Source organism: Oncorhynchus mykiss, chromosome 13 (genome assembly GCF_013265735.2).
Source record: "Oncorhynchus mykiss isolate Arlee chromosome 13, USDA_OmykA_1.1, whole genome shotgun sequence".
NCBI classification, from domain to species: Eukaryota; Metazoa; Chordata; class Actinopteri; order Salmoniformes; family Salmonidae; genus Oncorhynchus; species Oncorhynchus mykiss.
In genome coordinates this window covers 39,405,669-39,412,663 of record NC_048577.1, presented here as the reverse complement: position 1 = coordinate 39,412,663, position 6,995 = coordinate 39,405,669, and positions in this window count along the sequence as shown.

The following is a 6,995-nucleotide window of genomic DNA, read 5'->3' as shown; positions in this document are numbered from 1 at the left end:
AATGGATGTACAGTATGTATGGCCAGTCTTAGTCTTGTCCTTCATTGCTATAAAGGTTTTATAAATAAGGTCCGATATGTGTATTTTCATGAAGTGGGCAAAACAAATTAATTAGAAATCTGACAGTTTAAAGAATAGCAGTAGGCAGTGACCTTAAAATAGCTAATGTTCAGCTCTTCTATTGATTCCAGGTTATCTGCACGGAATGTTTAATTGGCTTAACACATTCTATACACAGTCTTTGTTGTATCAAGTACTGAGAAATATACTTTTTACTAGTACCACTATACAGCTACAACTTTAGTAGATTTGCATATTTTGTATCTGTGGAGGAAGCATCATGTTGACAGCTGTTTGACAGTTTAATATGTTTGTCATTGTGTGCTGCTTTCTACTGTAACGGACACTATTTGTTTTCCCAGAGGAAGACTTCTAGTTCCAATATTCAAATCGTAGGTAGTGCAAACAACAAAGTTTAAATTCATATATTTATTATACTGTAGGTATAACTATGTATGAATTTTGACTATCAAGTGATTATCCATCTGGCGATTCTATTCAGTGTACAGGCAACCATCTTGACGACATTCAAAAGCTGATATTGCTTAGATTTTCTGGACTTGAAGCAGACAGAACTTGTAGGCTAATGTTTTTAGGCTAATTTGAGTTAACTACACAATCAAGTGTTTATTTAGGGAATAATTCAAAACAAGCAACTCTGGGGAGCTAGAGTTAAGAAGATTTTGGAGAGAGATTAAGATTATTTTGCTCATGGCAATGACACACACTTTATAACGGCAGCCAAAGGATCTGGACTTTGCAGAAGGGTCATACCAGCCAAAATACAAGTTAACATTGTCCCGCCTGCTCCCGCTCCCCCTCCCTGGCGCTCAAAGGTGCCAGGCTCCCCAGCATTACGCACTCCTGCCACCATCAGTACGCACACCTGCCTTCCCCCGTCACGTGCATCAGCGATTATTGGGACTCACCTGGACTCAATCACCTGTGTCATTACCTCCCCTATATCTGTTTGTTTTCAAGCTGTGTTCCCTGCTTCAGGATTAATGTTTGTTTGTCTTTGCATACCCGGTTCTGACGCTGTCTCTGTCCTGTTTGATGTCTGTTCCATGTTGAATGTTCTACTCCCAGTACAAGCTTCTCTTCTCCAGCGTCGGTCCTTACAAACATATGGAATTGTTTTAAGATGGTCATGCCATGGATCCTTTAGCTATTTGATTTAGAATTTTGAAATATTACCTTTGGTCATTACTGCTATTGCCCATAGAAAATAATGTTGTAGTGTCTGTCCTATATCTAGGAGATATAAGAAAGCTTAAGGTTTTTCTTAATTTTTTCCTTTTTTGTAGAATAATAGTGAAGACATCAAAACTCTGAAATAACACATGAATCATGTAGTAATCAAAGTGTTAAAAAAATCAAAATATATTTCATAATTGAGATTCTTCCGTATAGCCACCCTTTGCCTTGATGACTGCTTTGCACACTCAAAGCATTCTCTCAACCAGCTTCATGAGATAGTCATCTGGAATGCATTTCAATTAACAGGTGTGCCTTGTTAAAAGTTAATTGTGGAATTGTTTTCGTTCTTAATGCGTTTGAGCCAATCAGTTGTGTTGTGACAAGGCATGGGTGGTATACAGAATATATCTCTATTTGATAAAAGTCCATATTATGGCAAGAACAGCTATAATAAGCAAAGAGAAATGGCAGTTCATCATTACTTAAAACATGAAGGTCAGTCAATCGGGAACATTTCAAGAACCTGAACGTTTCTTAAAGTGCAGTCGCAAAAACCACCAAGCGCTATGATGGAACTGGCTCTCATGAGGACCGCTACAGAACTGTTTTGCAAGCACAGCCTAGAATATGTTCCAGGATTCATACAATGGCCTTGAGGAGTATATCACCTCAGTCATCAGCTTCATCAATAAGTGCATCGACAATGTTGTCCCCACAGTGACCGTACATACATATCCTAACCAGAAGCCATGAATTACAGTCAACATCCGCATCGAGCTAAGGGCAAGAGCTGCCGCTTTCAAGGAGAGGGACACTAATCAGGACGCCTACAAGAAATCCCGCTATGCCCTCAGACGAACCATCAAACAACCAAAGCATAAATTAAGGACTAAGATTGAATCCTACTACACCGGCTCTGATGCTCGTCGGATGTGGCAGGGCTTGAAAACCATTACGGACCACGAAGGGAAACCCAGACGCGAGCTGCCCAGTGATGCGAGCCTACCAGACGAGCTATGCCATTTATGCTCGCTTCGAGGTAAGCAACACTGAAGCATGCACCAGCTGTTCTGGATGACTGTGTGATAATGCTCTCGGTAGCCAATGTGATCAATACCTTTAAACAGGTCAACATTCACAAAGCCGCAGGGTCTGATGAATTACCAGGATATGTACTCAAAGCATGCGCAGACCAACTGGCAAGTGTCTTCACTGACATTTTCTCCCTGACTGAGTCTGTAATACCTACATGTTTCAAGCAGAACACCATATTCCCTGTGCCCAAGGAAGCGACGGTAACCTGCCTAAATGTTTACCGCCCCATAGCACTCACATTGGTAGCCATGAAGTGCTTTGAAAGGCTGGTCATGGCTCACATCAACAGCATCCTCCCGGATACCCTAGACTCACTCCAATTCGCATACCGCCCCAACAGATCCATAGATGACGCAATCTCAATCACACTCCACACTGCCTTTTACACACCTGGACAAAAGGAACACCTATGTGAGAATGCTGTTCATTGACTACAGCTCAGCATTCAACACCATAGTGCCCATGAAGCTCATCAATAAGCTAAGGACCCTGGGACTAAACGTCTCCCTCTGTAACTAGATCCTGGACTTTCTGACGGGCCGCCCCCAGGTGGTAAGGGTAGCTAACAACACTTCTGCCACGCTGATCCTCAACACTGGGGCCCCTCAGGGGCTTATTTTCCACCATAATTTGCAAATAAATTCATAAAAAATCCTACAATGTGATTATCTGGAGAAAAAAAATTCTCATTTTGTCTGTCATAATTGAAGTGTACCAATGATGACAATTACAGGCCTCTCATCTTTTTAAGTGGGAGAACTTGCCCAATTGGTGGCTGACTAAATACTTGTTTGCCCCACTGTACATAATAAGTGGTGTCAGAGGAAAGCCCATAAAATTGTCAGAGACTCCAGTCACCCAAGTCATGTTTTCTCTGCTACCGCATGGCAAGTGGTACCGGAGTGCCAAGTCTAGGACCAAAAGGCTCCTTAACAGCTTCTACCCCCAAACCATAAGTCTGTTGAACAATTAATCAAACATCCACCGGACTAGTACATTGACCCCCCCCCCCCCCCCCATTTGTTACGTACATTGCTGCTACTGGCTGTTTATTATCTATGCATTGTCAATTCACCCCTACCTACATGTTCAAATGACTGCTAACCTGTACCCCGACACTAGTACCCCCTGTATGTAGCCTTGTTACTGTAATTTTATTGTGTTACTTTTTATACTTTATTTTATTTGGTAAATATTTCCTTAACTCTTCTTGAACTGCACTGTTGGTTAAGGGCTTGTAAGTAAGCATTTCAATGTAAGGTCTACATTTGTTCTATTCGGCGCGTGTGACTAATAAAGTTTGATTTGATTTGACTGCCACAGGAAAGAAAGATCTAGAGTTACATCTGCTGCAGAGGATAAGTTCATTAGAGTTACCAGCCTCAGAAATTGCAGCCCAAATAAATTGCAGCCCAAATAAATGCTTATCAGAGTTCAAGTAACAGATACATCTCAACATCAACTGTTCAGAGGAGACTGCGTGAATCAGGCCTTCACGGTTGAATTGCTGCAAAGAAACCACTACTAAAGGACACCAATAATAATAAGAGACTTGCTTGGGCCAAGCAACACGACCAATGGACATTAGACCGGTAGAAACCTGTCCAAATTAGAGATTTTTGGTTCCAACCACTGTGTCTTTGTGAGTGAACATATGATCTCTGCGTGAGTGGTTCCCACTGTGAAACATGGAAGAGGAGGTGTGATGGTGCTTTGCTGGTGACACTGTCAGTGATTTACTTCAAATTCAAGGCACACTTAACCAGCAAGGCTACCACAGCATGCTGCAGCGATACACCATCCCATCTGGTTTGCGCTTAGTGGGACTATATTTGGTTTTTAAACAAGACAATGACCCAACACAACTCCAGGCTGTGTAAGGGCTATTTGACCAAGAAGGAGAGTAATGGAGTGCTGCATCAGATGACCTGGCCTCCACGATCACCCGACCTCAACCAAATTGAAATGGTTTGGGATTAGTTGGACCGCAGAATCAAGGAAAAGCAGCCAACAAGTGCTCAGCATATGTGGGATCTCCTTCACTGTTGGAAAAGCATTCCAGGTGAAGCTGGTTGAGAGAATGCCAAGAGTGTGCAAAGTTGTCATCAAGGCAAAGGGTGGCTAATTTGACTAATCAAAAATGTCAAATATATTTTGATTGTTTAACACTTTTTTGGTTACTACATAATTCCATGTGTTATTTCATAGTTTTGATGTCTTCACTAAGTATAAAATAATAAATAAAAAAATAAAAACCTGGAATGAGTAGGAATGAGTGTGTCCAAACTTTTGACTGCTACTGTTTTTTGATTTGTTTAACACTTTTTTGGTTGCTACATGATTCCAAACCCTTGAATGAGTAGGTGTGTCCAACCTTTTGACTGATACTGTATATATACACTACCATTCAAAAGTTTGGGGTCACTTAGAAATGTCATTGTTTTTTTAAGAAAAGCTCATTTTTTGTCCATTAAAATAACATCAAATTGATCCGAAATACAGTGTAAACATTGTTATTGTTGTAAATGACTATTGTACCTGCAAACTGCTTATTTTTTATGGAATATCTACATAGGCAAACAGGGGCCCATTATCAGCAACCATCACTCCTGTGTTCCAATGGCACGTTGTGTTAGCTAATTCAAGTTTATCATTTTAAAAGGGTAATTGATTATTAGAAAACCATTTTGTAATTATGTTAGCACAGCTGAAAACTGTTGATCTGATTAAAGAAGCAATACAATTGGCCTTCTTTAGACTAGTTGAGTATCTGGAGCATCAGCATTTGTGGGTTTGATTACAGGCTCAAAATGGCCAGAAACAAAGAACTTTGTTCTGAAACTCGTCAGTCTATTCTTGTTCAGAGAAATGAAAGCTATTCCATGCGAGAAATTGCCAAAACCTGAAATCTTGTACAACTCCGCAACTTCCTTCACAGAACAGCGCAAACTGTCTTTAACTAGAATAGAATGAGGAGTGGGAGGCCCCGGTGCACAACTGAGCAAGAAGACAAGTACATTAGAGTGTCTAGTTTGAGAAACAGACCCTTAAACAAGTCCTCAACTGGCAGCTTCATTAAATAGTACCCACAAAACACCAGTCTCAACATCAACAGTGAAGAGGCGACTCCGGGATGCTGGCCTTCTAGGCCAGAGTTCCTCTGTCGAATATCTGTGTTCTTTTGCCCATCTGAATCTTTTATTGGCCAGTCTGAGATATGGCTTTTTGTTTGCAACTCTGCCTAGAAGGCCATTATCCCGGAGTTAATGAGTTAATGTATACCTGTCAGAACTCATCTTCTTTCTAGCCTATCTACTCTGCTATTTTCCCACTACTGCTGCCAAGATTTGGCCAAACTATGGACTCAAACACGAAGCGCAGCAAATGTCTCATGGGGGGGATATTGTGTGTGCATACTGTTTAATTTACATATAGCTAGCTTAGCAAGAGCGATAAGGAGCCTGGTTGACTTGTGTTTGAGTCACACCCATATCTATCAGGCTTTTGATTGATGGGCCCTGGAGGAGAGAGAGACAAGAGAGGAGGGAGGAACAGGTTATTGGGAACATTGCTCTAGTACTGTTCTAATAATGGCTATTACATCCATACAGTTTGTCAAGCCCTTTCTCTTCAAGGTTATTGAAAATATATTGATTAGTCATAGATATTTTATTTATTTAACTAGGCAAGTCAGTTAAGAATAAATTCTTATTTTCAATGACGGCCTAGGAGTTAACTGCCTGTTCAGGGGCAGAATGACAGATTTGTACCTTGTCAGCTCTGGGGTTTGAACTTGCAACCTTCCAGGTTATTAGTCCAATGTTCTAACCACTAGGCTACCCTGCTGCAATGTTGTAGAACAATATACTGTTAAAGATGTACGTATGCCAGATTTCAGATGTCATCTACTGCATGTTTAAGTCTGTCTTGTTTTTCCTGTGAATTTCACTAGGAGGGAATTAGGATTCATAGCAATTTTCCATGGGATCACTGAGAAGGGGTGCCATACGTGAGGAAATGAGGAGGCTATAATTGTAGCTGATGCCAAGTGCTCTCCCGTGTACTCTTCAGGAGTATACTGTGAAAGCTTTTTAATAGGATACTTTACAGGAATCATTACATGTATTAATTGGTTAGTTAAAAGAACCAATTAGAAAGATAAGATAATTAAAACTAGCTGTGCTAATTTCCCCATAGATAATATAACTTTACATTTACACAATCTTGTTCAATTTCTATTTCTAATTACTTGAAAATAAGATCAGTATGCTTTTACTGCTATCATTTGTCAAACCATTCAGTCAAACCTGTTCAGTATGACTAGTCACTTGAAAAAGCCAAACTGAAGAATTTAGCAGAGATACAGGTACAATAGCACATTCCAGTATATATATCAAACCAACATACACTATTTTTTATGCATCCATGAGTGCATTTTAACCCAAGGAGAATATAAGATAGCAGGGCCCGGTTTCCCAAAAGCATCTTAAGGCTAAGTTCATAGGATACTATTGTGAACGATGAACTTAGCCTTAAGATGTTTTTGGGAAACCGGGCCCAGGATTCCATTTCTCAGCTAAGCTATATTCTTTACAGGTACATCTGTTTGGGTTTCAAACAAGTAGAAAAGCCCTAACGAA